This window comes from Bombus impatiens, unplaced genomic scaffold, assembly GCF_000188095.3.
Source record: "Bombus impatiens unplaced genomic scaffold, BIMP_2.2 scf_0233, whole genome shotgun sequence".
Taxonomy (NCBI): domain Eukaryota; kingdom Metazoa; phylum Arthropoda; class Insecta; order Hymenoptera; family Apidae; genus Bombus; species Bombus impatiens.
The window spans coordinates 1,402,770-1,416,124 of record NT_176652.1 but is presented as its reverse complement, the minus strand read 5'-3'; the positions used below and the strand labels follow the sequence as shown (position 1 = coordinate 1,416,124).

General features: G+C 38.5%; 1 protein-coding gene across 1 annotated transcript in view; it reads left to right on the top strand.

Moving 5' to 3' along the window:
- The first annotated feature begins 1,246 nt into the window (after positions 1 to 1,246).
- The window catches only part of LOC100745046, a 166,291-nt gene continuing 154,182 nt past the window's right edge, over positions 1,247 to 13,355 (top strand). The window contains exon 1 of the mRNA XM_012384101.3: positions 1,247 to 1,697. The gene's annotated coding sequence lies outside the window, so the exon portion shown is untranslated. The remainder of the gene's footprint in view (positions 1,698 to 13,355) is intronic.

Genomic DNA, 13,355 nt, shown 5'->3' with positions numbered 1-13,355 from the left:
ATACACGAAACGTACACGAAGCATATTATATCGATACGTATAAAGATTAAAATCTCGAATAAATCGTTCGTTCGGATTACAATACGGTGAAACATGCTCTGGCGCGGGAAACTGACGCGGTTTTCTTCGATAAATCCGAGAAAGGTTGTGCAAGAACATTCGCGCCGGTTGTTCGTTTCCAGTTCGAGTCGCTGGCTACCAGTTTTCGCGCTCACCTTTAAGATCTGGGCCAGCAAAAATCGGGGACTTTGTCGGCTCACGACAGGAGTGGCTGCACGATGTTACACGACATAACGTATCGCGAGAAGCACGAAAGAGGCGGAAATCTTCGTGGGATGAAGGAGACTCCGATTCCTCTTTGATACTAGGATTTCCCCTCCGTTTGCAAATCCACTCTTGCGTACGGTTTAAATCCGCGGAAATCTTCTGCGGCAATTCCTTCCGGGGCAAGGGACAACACGTTCCGATCGTGCGATTTTAGGTTTCTCTCGTGATATCGAGTTATCCGATCATCTTAAAATAGGATATTTTTACGCAGTGAGCATCTTTCTCAAGTTTAATTGCATTTTATTTGTATATTCTTATTTCGTTTCACGTAGGTTGCGTAATACGTTGCGAATTTTACTTATTTCTTCTTATTTCTTCTTATGCAAATTATATGATATTTCATCGTGATATATACGTCCTGAATGCACAATCCTAGGATACCGAAGCTTCTTCTTCTGGTCATTGAATTTTTCAAAGTATTATTCCAAAGAATTATTTTCTATTCTATAGATTTTCTATTTTCAAAGTTTCGTTAAACTCTACTTGTTTACCCCGTTGTGAACCTTCCGCACATTTTTATAGAAAATATACTATATATCACGGGATAAATAATCGAGAATTTCAATCTCGAAGCTTCTTCTGGTCACTCTTTTTCGACGTATCCAAGTTCGTTTGTATTCTGCAAATATATCTTGAAAATTATCTTGAATTCTATTTGTTATCTTCTATATGCGTAGTTTTACGTAATCTTTTATATACCCCTTTTCATGTAAAATACAATACATCAAAATATCATGAAAATGTGATACAATACACATTTCCATGTACAGTTATGATACAGTTTATCATTATACTACTATACAACGATACGTAACGTTAAAAATTACAGAAAACACGACGCTACGTGCGTTCTAACTGAATTTTGACGGCGCGTTAACCCAGGCGCGTCCCCTAGAGGTCGTTTCGATCATCGATTCCACAGCGTTAGATCACTTGTTGTCAGTCGTCGCGTGTTCTCGGAAACATTTCTGCGTCAGCGCCTTACTTTCTAACACGAAACGTCGAAATGTTTCCAAATCGTCGCACGAATATCCTATGACCTCGAGCGTCTTTGCTCGCTCGTTGGAATCGCGTACGCCTCGATCGAAGCTTCCAGTCGCGTGTCAACGGCGTTTGCCAGCGCATCTTTCGAACCGTTCCGTGTTTTCAGTGTGTCGTTTCGGTGTGTTGCAGCTGAAAGAAGTGTCGCACGAAGTCGACAAATTTTAAGTAGCATTTCCAGTGCCGCAGGTGCAAAACAATCTTATGTGTTACATGCTGTGCAAGCGAAACGGTTGAGAGAAAGAGAGAGAGAGAGAGCGAGTGAGTGAGAAGAAAGGAGCGGAGGAGAACGCCGGGGGAGGAATTCCTTTAGCCAGCTCGAAGAAACGGTGAGTCAAACAGCATGATAAAGTTTAATGGCTCTTGCAACCGGAACTTTTGATGCACGACCGTATTGCAAGTGCTGTTATAGTTTTCGAGATGGTAGTTTCGTGACGTCACCGAATCCTTTATCGTCTATCAGTTTCGTTATCGTGATTAGACTACGGATTTTTATGCAAATCTGTGTGTTGGAGAATATTATTAAAAGGGCAAACGCTCGGCAGAAAACTGTTTTATCTATCGTGTATTATACACCGCTATACTCTGTGGATATTTTATATATTTTTCATGTTATATACAATTTTGTATTTTTAAATTTCCTATAAATGTATAAAAATCCGTGGTGGATTAAATCATGATGGATGGTTGACGAACGAGCTACACCAGTCAGTTTCGTATCGTGAAAAAATTTTAGCTTTACCGTCACCGTATAGCGGATTTAAGTTTTAAAACGGAATATACACTGGGACCTCCTATAACGCGCAACTTTATTTTTACGTTTCGCGTTATACACGAATTCCGGGTTATAGGCCATAACGCGGATACCGAAATAAATTCTTTGAATTAACGTAACTAATGCTGTATAGAAATAACTGTCGCACGTAATACATAATTGATTCTATCTCTTTCGTTACAGTGTCTGTTCGTATTAACATACATTGGAATATGTAATTACGTGCAATAATTCGTTCTCGATAATAATAATCGCGTAGAAATAATTCGTTCGAAATACCAAGTTTAATGGGAAGAATAGAATATAAAAAATGATATGAAAATAATCAAAATAACAAAGCCTAAAGTAAAGTTACCGTTGAATAATACAAAAATTACGAAATCAATTAATTTTATTTAACTTTCGTACACTGTACGCGTTAAACTATGAACAAGCTTTTCTTAATGAAAAGCACGCGAAACTGAAAACAAATGTTTCTACGTTAAATAAACGATCTAATGCATCCGTTTTCGCGTAGAATCTTAATTTTATTGCTCATTCGTTATGACAGGAATATATTCTTTAGGAACCAAACGACCAATCCGGATAGAGTCGATTAGTTTGAATTTCATATTACTCGAATGACTAAATTGACCAGTTATAAGTAGGTAATTGTAAGTATAAGTTTTTCTCGATAATCGAAAACGATAAGCAGTCGAGCAGACAACCCGACAAGTAATTAAATAAGCGGAGAATTATTTCCGTTCGCTGGAAAGTAACTTTCTGCGGCAGTGGAACTGTATTTGATAATTTTGATATACGAACCGTACGAGGTGGAAAATTAATAAGGGGCGCTGGAAACCTGGTGATATATAATACGTGGAGTTTCGTTTCGTTTCGAAGTAGCTTGACGGAAATTTACAAACGTAATTACGTTTTGGAACTTTATTTAATTCGCTCGTACGCTTGAACCATTTTTAACGTTTTATCCATAACAGGAGAAATTGAATTTCTCGTTTGGTTCGTTAATACCAGAAGAATGCCAGAATAAAGTCAGTTGTATTTTCTTATATAAGGTTCGTTCATTTATTCTAATATTTCGTTTCTAGTTAGTCACAGGTTACTCGCCAAACACGTTTCGCTTATTCCTCCTGTAGGACTAGTTTACAATCTAACACTTGTTCCAAAATGTTGTCGGAAATATTGAAATTTTTACGCTTTTCCTCGCCAACAAGTTATTGCTTCCATCACGTAAAGGTACTCTCGGGAGCTATGCAGTTTCCGTTGAAATTATGATTTCATATACTATCCGTAATAGTAGGAATATTTCAAATGTATAAAGTTACTCTTCCTTGATACTGTTTCTTGCATGTGTACGTTGAAACAACACCGGCGCGTCGCGTAACAAGAAAGAAGATGGTTCCTTTTGTCAAGCTAAAGCGACGCGACACGATAAATTTTCATTGGGTTGTGTCCCCGTTCTCGAAGAATAAATCTGAGAAACAAATGAACGCACGTGTTTGCAATATGTATGCGCTCGCATGAAATCCTATATGATAAAAGTTAGCTGTCGGTTGTAGCAACAAGTATTAATAGTATTTATTTCATTTAGAATTTTATTTCCTTATAGACTAAGAGTTGAAAGATCTTTTTACTAAACGTTTCAGAGTTACAATATTACTTGTTGTTCTATTGGACTGGCAACTAAGTGATCGCGTATTTACCACCTAATGACAAAATCCGCAATCACTTAGTTTCCAAACCAATAATTCACAACGTTCTAAAGTTACGTAATACGCATAATAAAATAAGAAAGAAAATACAAAGCGAAGGTTTATCTGAATTTAAAACTTAGTTAACATTATCGTGTACATATTTCTTGCCATTTTGATAACAGTTTGCCATTTTGATGTTCGTAAATCACGATTTTCATAAATCACGCGTTTTCTATGAAAATGAACGAACAAAATTCACTTAACCCGATACTTATTTACTCAAACCATAACCGAGAGAAGTCTCTGTAATAAAAGACACTCGAACGTACGAACTGCTTTTATTTCCGTTTTCATTTCCACCGAAGAAGTGGATTCCATACTGAGAAAAACCTTGTACAGAGATGCTTCGCGTTAGCATAATTAATCCACATTTTTACCGCTAAAGTTCTCAAGTACCCTTCGTAATTTAAAAACCTGATCCAAACAAATCTTCGTCCGAGCCCTATTTTTCAGTCGTGTTCGCTAAAATACGAATCTGCATAAATATCCGTATGTTAGTAACGACGAGCACGAAAAACTTGTGTATGTCGAGTGGGTGCTGAGGCGAAAAGTTTGAACAAGCGACTGAAAAACGTGATAATAGATCGATCAGTTACAATCCTACTTTTCTAGAGAGCGATCCCGGTTTACTTCGCATTTTTGCCAACACGTCAAAAAGCTAGAATCCAAGTGGAATCGCGTTTCGCTCTAATTTCAATATTTTATGTTTTTGCACGTGTTACGCGTATTCTGCGCATCTTCGCGTTTCCAAATTTTCCTTCGAACATATATAAAAATCGAATGAAACGTAGAATCCAGACAGAAATTTCTTCCACTCTTCTTTGGATATTTCATGTATCTTCGTATATTACTCGCATGCTGCGCAGCTTCCTTTCTCCAATTGTTACATTTCCCGTGAATGTATAAAAATTCACGGTCTAATCATGACGAATATAAACCGGAAGCAGGATACGGGGCGCGAATCGACGAGGCCAGATGCCAATGAACGAATTTACCGAACATTTGCCTGCTAATTCACCTATGCAAGCCGTGTAATCCGGTTATGTTGTTGAAACCGCAGGAATGTGCGGCTACGTACCTGTGCGGCTAATAGTACCTCTCCTATCCTACGTGTATATACACGCGTGCACGCGTCTATGCGTATGTGTATACGGCCAAGTTTCGTACGTACGTCAGTCGCGTGGCCGGTATGCGCGGCTCGACCACGGACAAAAGGGTGAGAAAGAAAGGAACTGGGTCAATGTGATTTCGCGAACTCTTTCCCTAGGCGCGATCGCAATTTAACTTCTACGACCGCGTGCTCTATGTTGTTCGTTGTGTTTTACGAACCATCGTTACCCCATTTCCAGCTCTTCTGCTCGACGCGACTTTTACGCGAAAACAAGCCCTTTAATCGGTTTAACTCGAACGATTTTGAGCGACAAACAAATTGGTGGGATTTATCGCGTTTAATTACAAGCGTTCTCGCCTTCTGTTTGTTTCCAGTTGAATATTTGATACCGGCAAAGATTTTTGTTCTTCTAGTTTGATCACTTTCACTCGGTGGCAATATTTTGCCCCTTGTTTCAGCGACGTACACGCTGCAAGAACTTGAATTCCAACTGGTCTCGATATCGTCTTTCTTCGCGGATAGAATGTGTCTGCCTACGCGAAATCATATTGAACGGGTTAGATTAGTACGAACAGGAACAGTCATATAACGTTCACCTTCTATTTACGTAAAAGAGGAAGAAGACGAACGCGAGCTGGAACTTAATTGCAACTGGTTGATGGTCAGTTGCAAGAAAATCTCAACTTTGTATGTACAAGCTTTATCGTATGTACGTAGAAAGTAGTGTATATAAAAAAATGCTGTATAGGATAAAAGCGTATGCGAAGATTGGCTACTGCAATTTTATATCCTGCAGAAACAAAGAAAATTCTTGCTTCTTTCTAATCCATTCTTGTGTAATCGCTATATTTTTCACTTTTCCATAACGACGATCGCAAGTTAGTTTTACTCCTCGTGACTTCTGACGATACTTATTGGAACGATAAAAGCATAAATAGTAATACGACGATATAATCAATTTATTTAATTTATGCTCCATACAGGATGGAAAATACGATTATTACGATCGGAAAAAATTTTGTATAATACGAATCAAGCGAAACGATCGTTTTCGCGTTTGTCGTGTAACAATTTAAATTTATTCAGTACGTAATCATTGCAGGATACTTTAATAGAGAAAATACCTAGAATATCATTAGTAAACGTAACTTTAAATTAACCGAACTTAATACTGTCGATCGTCACTCAGCCGATGAGTATCGCGATTTACATCGGTTACGCGGATGAATTAAATTTTCATTCAAGGGGTGAAAATCGTGCATGGGGTGGTTCGAGGTAGAAAAAAATCGGGAATAGGGTGCAACGAAATGCCATGGCTCGACTCGATTATCGATTCCGCATCCCCTCGAACTCTCCGTTACGTGTTCCGCAATCGAATTGGCCGGTTTGCCGGGGCTTGCCGAACGTTTGCCCGCCAATTTACTTAGGCACGACGTGCGTGAACCTGCGACAACCTCGTTAACGTTATCGGGTACACGGTAACGTGCAAATGCGCCGCGATTATCGCCGAGTGCAAATTGCGCCGCTTGGCCTATCCCCGAGGTTCAAATTTTCCCGTTTCACATCCTCGATGTAACAGGTTCCGCGAAATTAAGAAAAAATCCGGAATTGGCTTTATACGATAGTTTCTTTGGTATCGATTCAGAAAGTTGGAAAGTTTTTGTGAAATATAAGATCTTGGTAATAACATCAGCGTTTACAGTATGCAGAGGATTTCCGTTTTACGATATTTTAAGGGAAAATATTTTCGTTCTATAGATTATATTTTATTTAAATCGGATGCAGAGAATCTAAAGTTTGACGTTGAATGGCTGACGGTTTATTTACGTTTCCACGTATATCGCGATAAATTATTATTTTTGAGTAAATAATATATCAATCACGGGATTATTTATCATACTATATATTCCTGTTGATAAACGTTTTTGAATAATATTTTAACGAGTAATTAAACGAGGCTCCATATATATATATTAATTATTCGAGTCGAATAATTAAAAGGATACGAAAGATACTTCTGCGATTCGTTGTATCAGATCACGTACAGTAGAAGCGACTCCTCGTTTGGTAGGGTCCGTTTCCAAGAATTTATGAAATATGTTACTTTCCCAGACAGACAAAAGTTGGCGAACTGTCGGGATAACTTCATCCCATAAGGACGGAGTACGTGTGAGTTTAGGTACGAAAATGGAAAGCTAACGTCATGGCAAGTAACATAATCTAAAAGAAGAGTCAGAGAGAAAAAAGAAGAAGGTAGTGGAAGAGAAAGCTTAGAACGGACGGTACATTGAGCGTTGGATCGTCAGAAATTGTTCATCGTCGATCATTGATCAATTGCTCGCTAGAATTGCATTAGTGTTCGCTATCGTGTCAAGAGCTTTTCGCTAAGCGAGAATAGGGGAGAAAGTCTTTCTGACGTTATCCTCTTGGAAGTTTGGAAAAGCATATGCGTCATGTAATTCCAAGACACTTGCCAGCCGCGGAGTAATCGTCGAGTGAAATCTCGAGTGGAAGTGAAATCATAGTAACGTAATCAATCATATGGTGATTAATTAAGTTGCCTAGTTTATCATTAAGATTTGTAGTTCCTGTTAGGTTTCTCTGCGCGACGCAGAAACCATTTCGAATATCATGTTGATTTCGAATTGATATCAACATAGCAACGTGTCAACGATTATAGCAATTAGCTAGCATTTTATCGTGAATTCCGGAATAATATTTAACGGGACATAAATATCAGAGGTTTGTGGGTCGAGTTTCGAGCAACAGTCCGGCACGATTGTTAATTTCCGGCTTGAACGTCGTATCGCGATTATCCTTGGGTGCAAATTGCACCCAATCTCTTGATACCTCGAAACGGACTTTACAGTTCTCTGACGTCTTAATGGCCTTGGCTGGCGCTCGTAGCTTCGCTACAGATTTAAACAGCCTCCCTTTGGGAACGAAGTTAACTTCTAGTTTAACTGCGGTCGCGAATCTCGTGTTTTGTTTTCTTCGCGGCCGGAACTTCGTTGGACTAGGTCCGAACGAAATTAAGAGAACGCTCGCGACTTTGCAGCGTGGCGACCAGCGGATCGAGTAGCTTAACTTTAAATCACGAACGTAAAATCATGTTCGATCTCGCGGTTTGTAATAACACGGAGTCGAACTGTGGAATTATACATTATGGATAGTTGATTATTTGTCAAGTCTGAATCACGAGCATTTTGACTTTTAAACAATTTGTTATGGCAAATCGAAAAATCTTTGCTTCTTTTCAAATCGTTCAATTTTGCTAACTAATCGTTTCTTTTAAGTCGCGTTATCGACACGCAGTGGGGAATTATATAGTTAATAGAAGCATGAATTAATAATCGTAAAATACAATGGTATCTCTATTTAAAAAATTGAAATTTACTATGCTAAATCAAAAATACCAAATACGAAATCCGATCATGCGCGAGATAAATAAATTCGATATTTGAATTGGCAAACGACTTATGATTTACCATATAGCACACCAACACCATATTATCTCGTAATATCCAGTGAAAGGATAATAAGTTGAGAATAATATTGCAGAGATAAAAAGGTGGAAAGTAATTTTCTTTGAGCGAAAAAAGCTTACCGATGTAATTAAACGATTCGACACTTAACCGATAGAGATGAAACGGTGTATAATAATATTTAAATATAATTTACGCGACATTCGTACGACAATAATTAGCGTAGAAGTGAAACATTCTGAAATTAGATCGCAATTCGCTTAGCAACGAAATACCGGTATTTATGTCGCTGTGCATATTGCATCGCCTGCTTTTCCCTGCATCGATGTAATAAATTGAATCTCGATTCCGATTGTTTGCCCCGTTGTTAAATATTTACAAAGCCCCGACGCGCGTACTGTGTATGTTTTTTCCTGCAATTTGTTCCCAAGCAAACAGAATCGGCGAACGTACGTTCATCAAAATTGCATAAATTTTATCGCAACTGACTAACCGGTGCACCGTCGTTTTTTTTACAAATTATCGACAACCGTAATCTTCGATTCGGCATATTCGTTGCGTAAAAATGTAAAAAAGCGAAGGGTCGTATCGATCGCCGTTATTTGGGAACATTTCGTTAATTTCGCAATATCGCGGTTACTCTTGTCAGATACTTGATTTCGATATTCGTTGAACGGTGATCGATTTGACGCGTGAATTTATATTGCATCTCGTTTGCAATGGGTAGATCTGTAGGGCTGAATTGGTTCAAATAAGTTGCTCGATAGAGTGGAGTGCCAGTTGTTCAAATATCGATTATTGGATGTTTGATTCGATTAAATGTCGAGTGCCGGTTCGATTACTCCCAATTATTTATACGATAAACTGTCCTGTCTGCGCTATCGTTAACTTATTCCTCGCCAGGTTAACATTAAGATTCTATCAACCAATAAATCTAACGCTAAGTTTCATTAATCTTGTATCAAATGTCGAGTAAACATTAGGATATTAAAGTTTCATGCACTTTCTACGCATTCAAGTTCTGTTGACCGTTAGTCAATCTCTTCGACGTAATACAATAATTTCTCTAGTTGAACATTTCTCACTTTCGTACGTTTTATTTCTCTTACAAATGAATTACGTATATCGTATTTCTATTCTTAAGAACTGAAATCTTAGCCAAGATCGATCTATTTTTATCAACTTGGTATTCCGCGATTATAAAAAATTATAGTCAATTATAGTCACTCGGTTAACGCGCGAGGAAAGATTTATATGAAATTATCCGGCTAATTAACATTTCGCTAGTCACGAATCGCAAAGGATTTTACTCACGAATCGCAGAACAAGTCCTCGGAGTTGGATCAGAATTCCCGTAATCTCAGCATCCTTATTTGCATACCGTCTTATGTCAGCCAATCTGGCGCAACAAATACTATAATTCTCGTTACCGCGATACTCGTCCCATTTCCGACACCGCAAGTGCGACAGCAAACAGTTTGAAACGGAACCAGTTGAAACGACTGAGGAAGTGGAGGTCGTGCGTTAAACCGCGAAACGTCGCGGAATAATTGTCATTGCGGTTTCGCGCTTGTCATCGAACCCGTCATTATATCGCGTTCCACGTTGTTTCGCGGGCACAGCGGATCCTGTCATTTTCTCCACGCCATCGTCGCCCCTTTCCACTCTTTTCTCTGCCCCTTCTGATTTATCCTTCGTCACGTCCATTATCGTTTCTCGCGACTCGTCTTTAATAAAGCGACACCAGAAGGGTTCTCGAGGTTCGAGCATAAATTTTCGAGCCATTCCTAAATGTAGAACGTTATTTCCCCGTTCTGTAATCTATTCGAGGACGCAGATGCTGTCCATTTCTAACGGAAACCCTCTTTCCCCCACTTTTAAGTCGATACGGAACTTCTGTGTTTCCTTGTATAATATATAGGGTCAGTGAAGAGCTCGTCGTATTTGTCGACTAAACGTTAAAGAGGAAATATCGTAGTGGCGCTAGAAGAAGGAAGAAGTACGAAGAATAAGGATTTCCGAGGACTACGAGAAATATTACCGTGAGGAAGTAAATAAGTCACAATTATATCGTTATCATTGTCAATCACAGCATAATTTTTTTTTTAATATTCTGGGCTTATAAAATTTGTTTAGAGTAGATTGGTCTTTTAGTCGAAAGGTACTAAAGTTTAATCGAATTTTAACGAAAAGATAGTTATACTTTTCTTTATTGTGAATTAGTTAATAGACGAATAAAGGACAGTGTAGATAATAAATAATGAAATTCGTAGTCACGCGGAGATCGAGATTGGTATTTTATTTAAGGAACAGCTCGGCGAAGGTGAACAAAGTTTCCGTCTTAACTCGATCTATTCAGGTGAAGATGCTTTAGGTGAAGAATAATGTTCGAAAATTGACGATTATTTTCGTCCAAAAAAAAAACACCCTACCGAGCGAGTTGAACATTTTTTGTCGAGCGTTTAAAGTAGCTTTTGTCAACGTTTTTTGGACGGAAGCGGCGATTCGTTTGAATATTCAAAGAACCTTTTTAAAATGCTGTAAAATTCACCGGTCCGTTATAAATTGAAATTTTGAGCAAAGTCATCGCGAACGAAAAAGAAACAACCGTACCGAACGCTTCTCAAATATGTTAAATAATACAATGGACGAAGTAATTAAAAAACTGACCATTTTATTTCTGCACGGGAAAATCAATCGCAAAGTTCCACGATAAATTCCAGTCGATTTTCATGATAATCGATTCCACGTCGGCGTGTTGATCGCTTAAAAATTCCCGCTTGACTATGGTCAGATTATTCAAACGATGTTACGTTGGTCTTTTCAAAAGTAATCACAGTCATAGCGACTTCTGCGTTTATTCAGGCTCCCGGTCGATTAATCGAATAATGGCATCGTCGATTTTAATTCGCACTTTCAATATCATTGCGTCGCGTCGGTTTGCTGGAAGAGCGACACGTAAAAATAAATTTCTCAGGAAACAAAATTTGAAACGGAAAACTGAAAGTAAGAAATTATCGACGATTCAACTATTTAGCAGTGAACAATTCGTCTCCCTCTTACGATATTATTGAGATATGTATAATTTTATGTGCTAGACTAGATTGACCGCGTAGTAGTGATACATGTACGTGAATATGAGTGTACGGATAATTTTATGTGTATGCGCGGCGTCTCGGAAACAAAGGAATGTAAACTGTTCAGTTAACAGTCTGGTATGGAAGAACGTGAGACGCGTGCAAGTGTGTATCGACGAAGATCTTGGAAATCGTTTATTAAATAAGTCTAAAACTATTTTAATATGAATTCTAAATGTAAATTCAGTGTTCCTATACCATTATTTCGGCAATTACGATCCAAAATTCTCAACAGATATAATATCCTTCAGGGTGTCTCGCAAAGTATCCAAGCATATTCCTTGCCATTAAAAAATGAGTAGAACGTTTTCTTCATAATTTCATGATTCTCTGAATTCGTTGCTCTCGTATCAAACCTGTCAATATCGTAACATCAGCATAGAAACAACAAGGAAATTTTCAATATTCAGCAAGAAAGTATCCAATAATTACCACCGAATATTATTTTCCTGCGAATATTAAAACGGGTATTATTTTACGTTGCGTATGATAAACATGCGGTAATTAAATTCTCATTATCATTAAGTTTTTCTTCGCGTTTCGTATCGAAATTCGGAATATTTACCAGGAACTAAAGCTCGCGGCTCATTTGATAAATAACGCGATAATCAACAATGATATTTAAAAGTCATTTAACCCGCCGCCCCGTCGGGGGCATTTTATCAATGCGATGCGTAACCGATCGAATGCTGTCGGAATAAATTTAAATTTATTCTGGACACGGTGAGGCGGCCGAATCGACGTGCAAGCGTAGACCGTTTAAAAATTCACGGCCCGACTCTGTGGTCAGAATAAAAATTTCCAGCGACGCGGCCGGACGACGAAGGTGTCGTTGCGTCGATTGTAGAAACAACGAGTGCCGTGCGATAATTGGTCCGCGATCGACGCGCGTACCGCGCACGCTGTTCCGCGTATATGCCGACTGACACGTTTAATAGCGCCTACCTACGTTACGAACCACAGCGATATATTCAATCGCTAATACCTTGTAATGCTCGCCGACGAGCCACGCTCGCTCTTTTCTTCGTCCCTGTCGCGTGAACGTTGTACGATAATTTCTCTCTTCTTTCTCTTTTCGTCCTTCTTTTTACGTCGTTTCTGCGTCGTGTTACTATTGTGAATTGTGGATTTTAATCGCCGAAATAAATATATAAGAACATTTAGATTACACTTGGGATTGATATCAAAATAGTTTTAGATTTATTTAATATGTGATTTACAAGATATTCGTCGATTACATTTGCACGCGTCTCAGCACTCTTTTTGTCTCGCCATCTGCTATACCACGCTACCAACGCAGTTGCATTCACCTGTTTTACGAGACGCTGTGCACGCACATATTCCCTAACACTCATACTCGTATTTGTGGGACACTACTACGCGGCTAGCGTCTAGTATAGCACACATAATTACACGTGTCTCAATAGTTACTCTATGGTTAAAGTGGATTAATGTGTATTGGGAAAAACTGATCTTTCTGATAAATGAAGCGTCTGAAGAGTGCGTATACGTAAATCATAAAAAAGTTATATGTATACGTTATATATTTAGATATATTGGTATTATGAGTTGATCGAGATGTTCGATCATGTTCTCCTTGTTGCGTTTACATGGTAACGATGAAATGGAAGATTGTGGAATTTTGCAGTAGTATGGCTAAATTAGCGGTTCTCTTTATTGGAAGGTAATTACGTGTTTACTTGTTTGTTGATGTTTGTTCAGCGC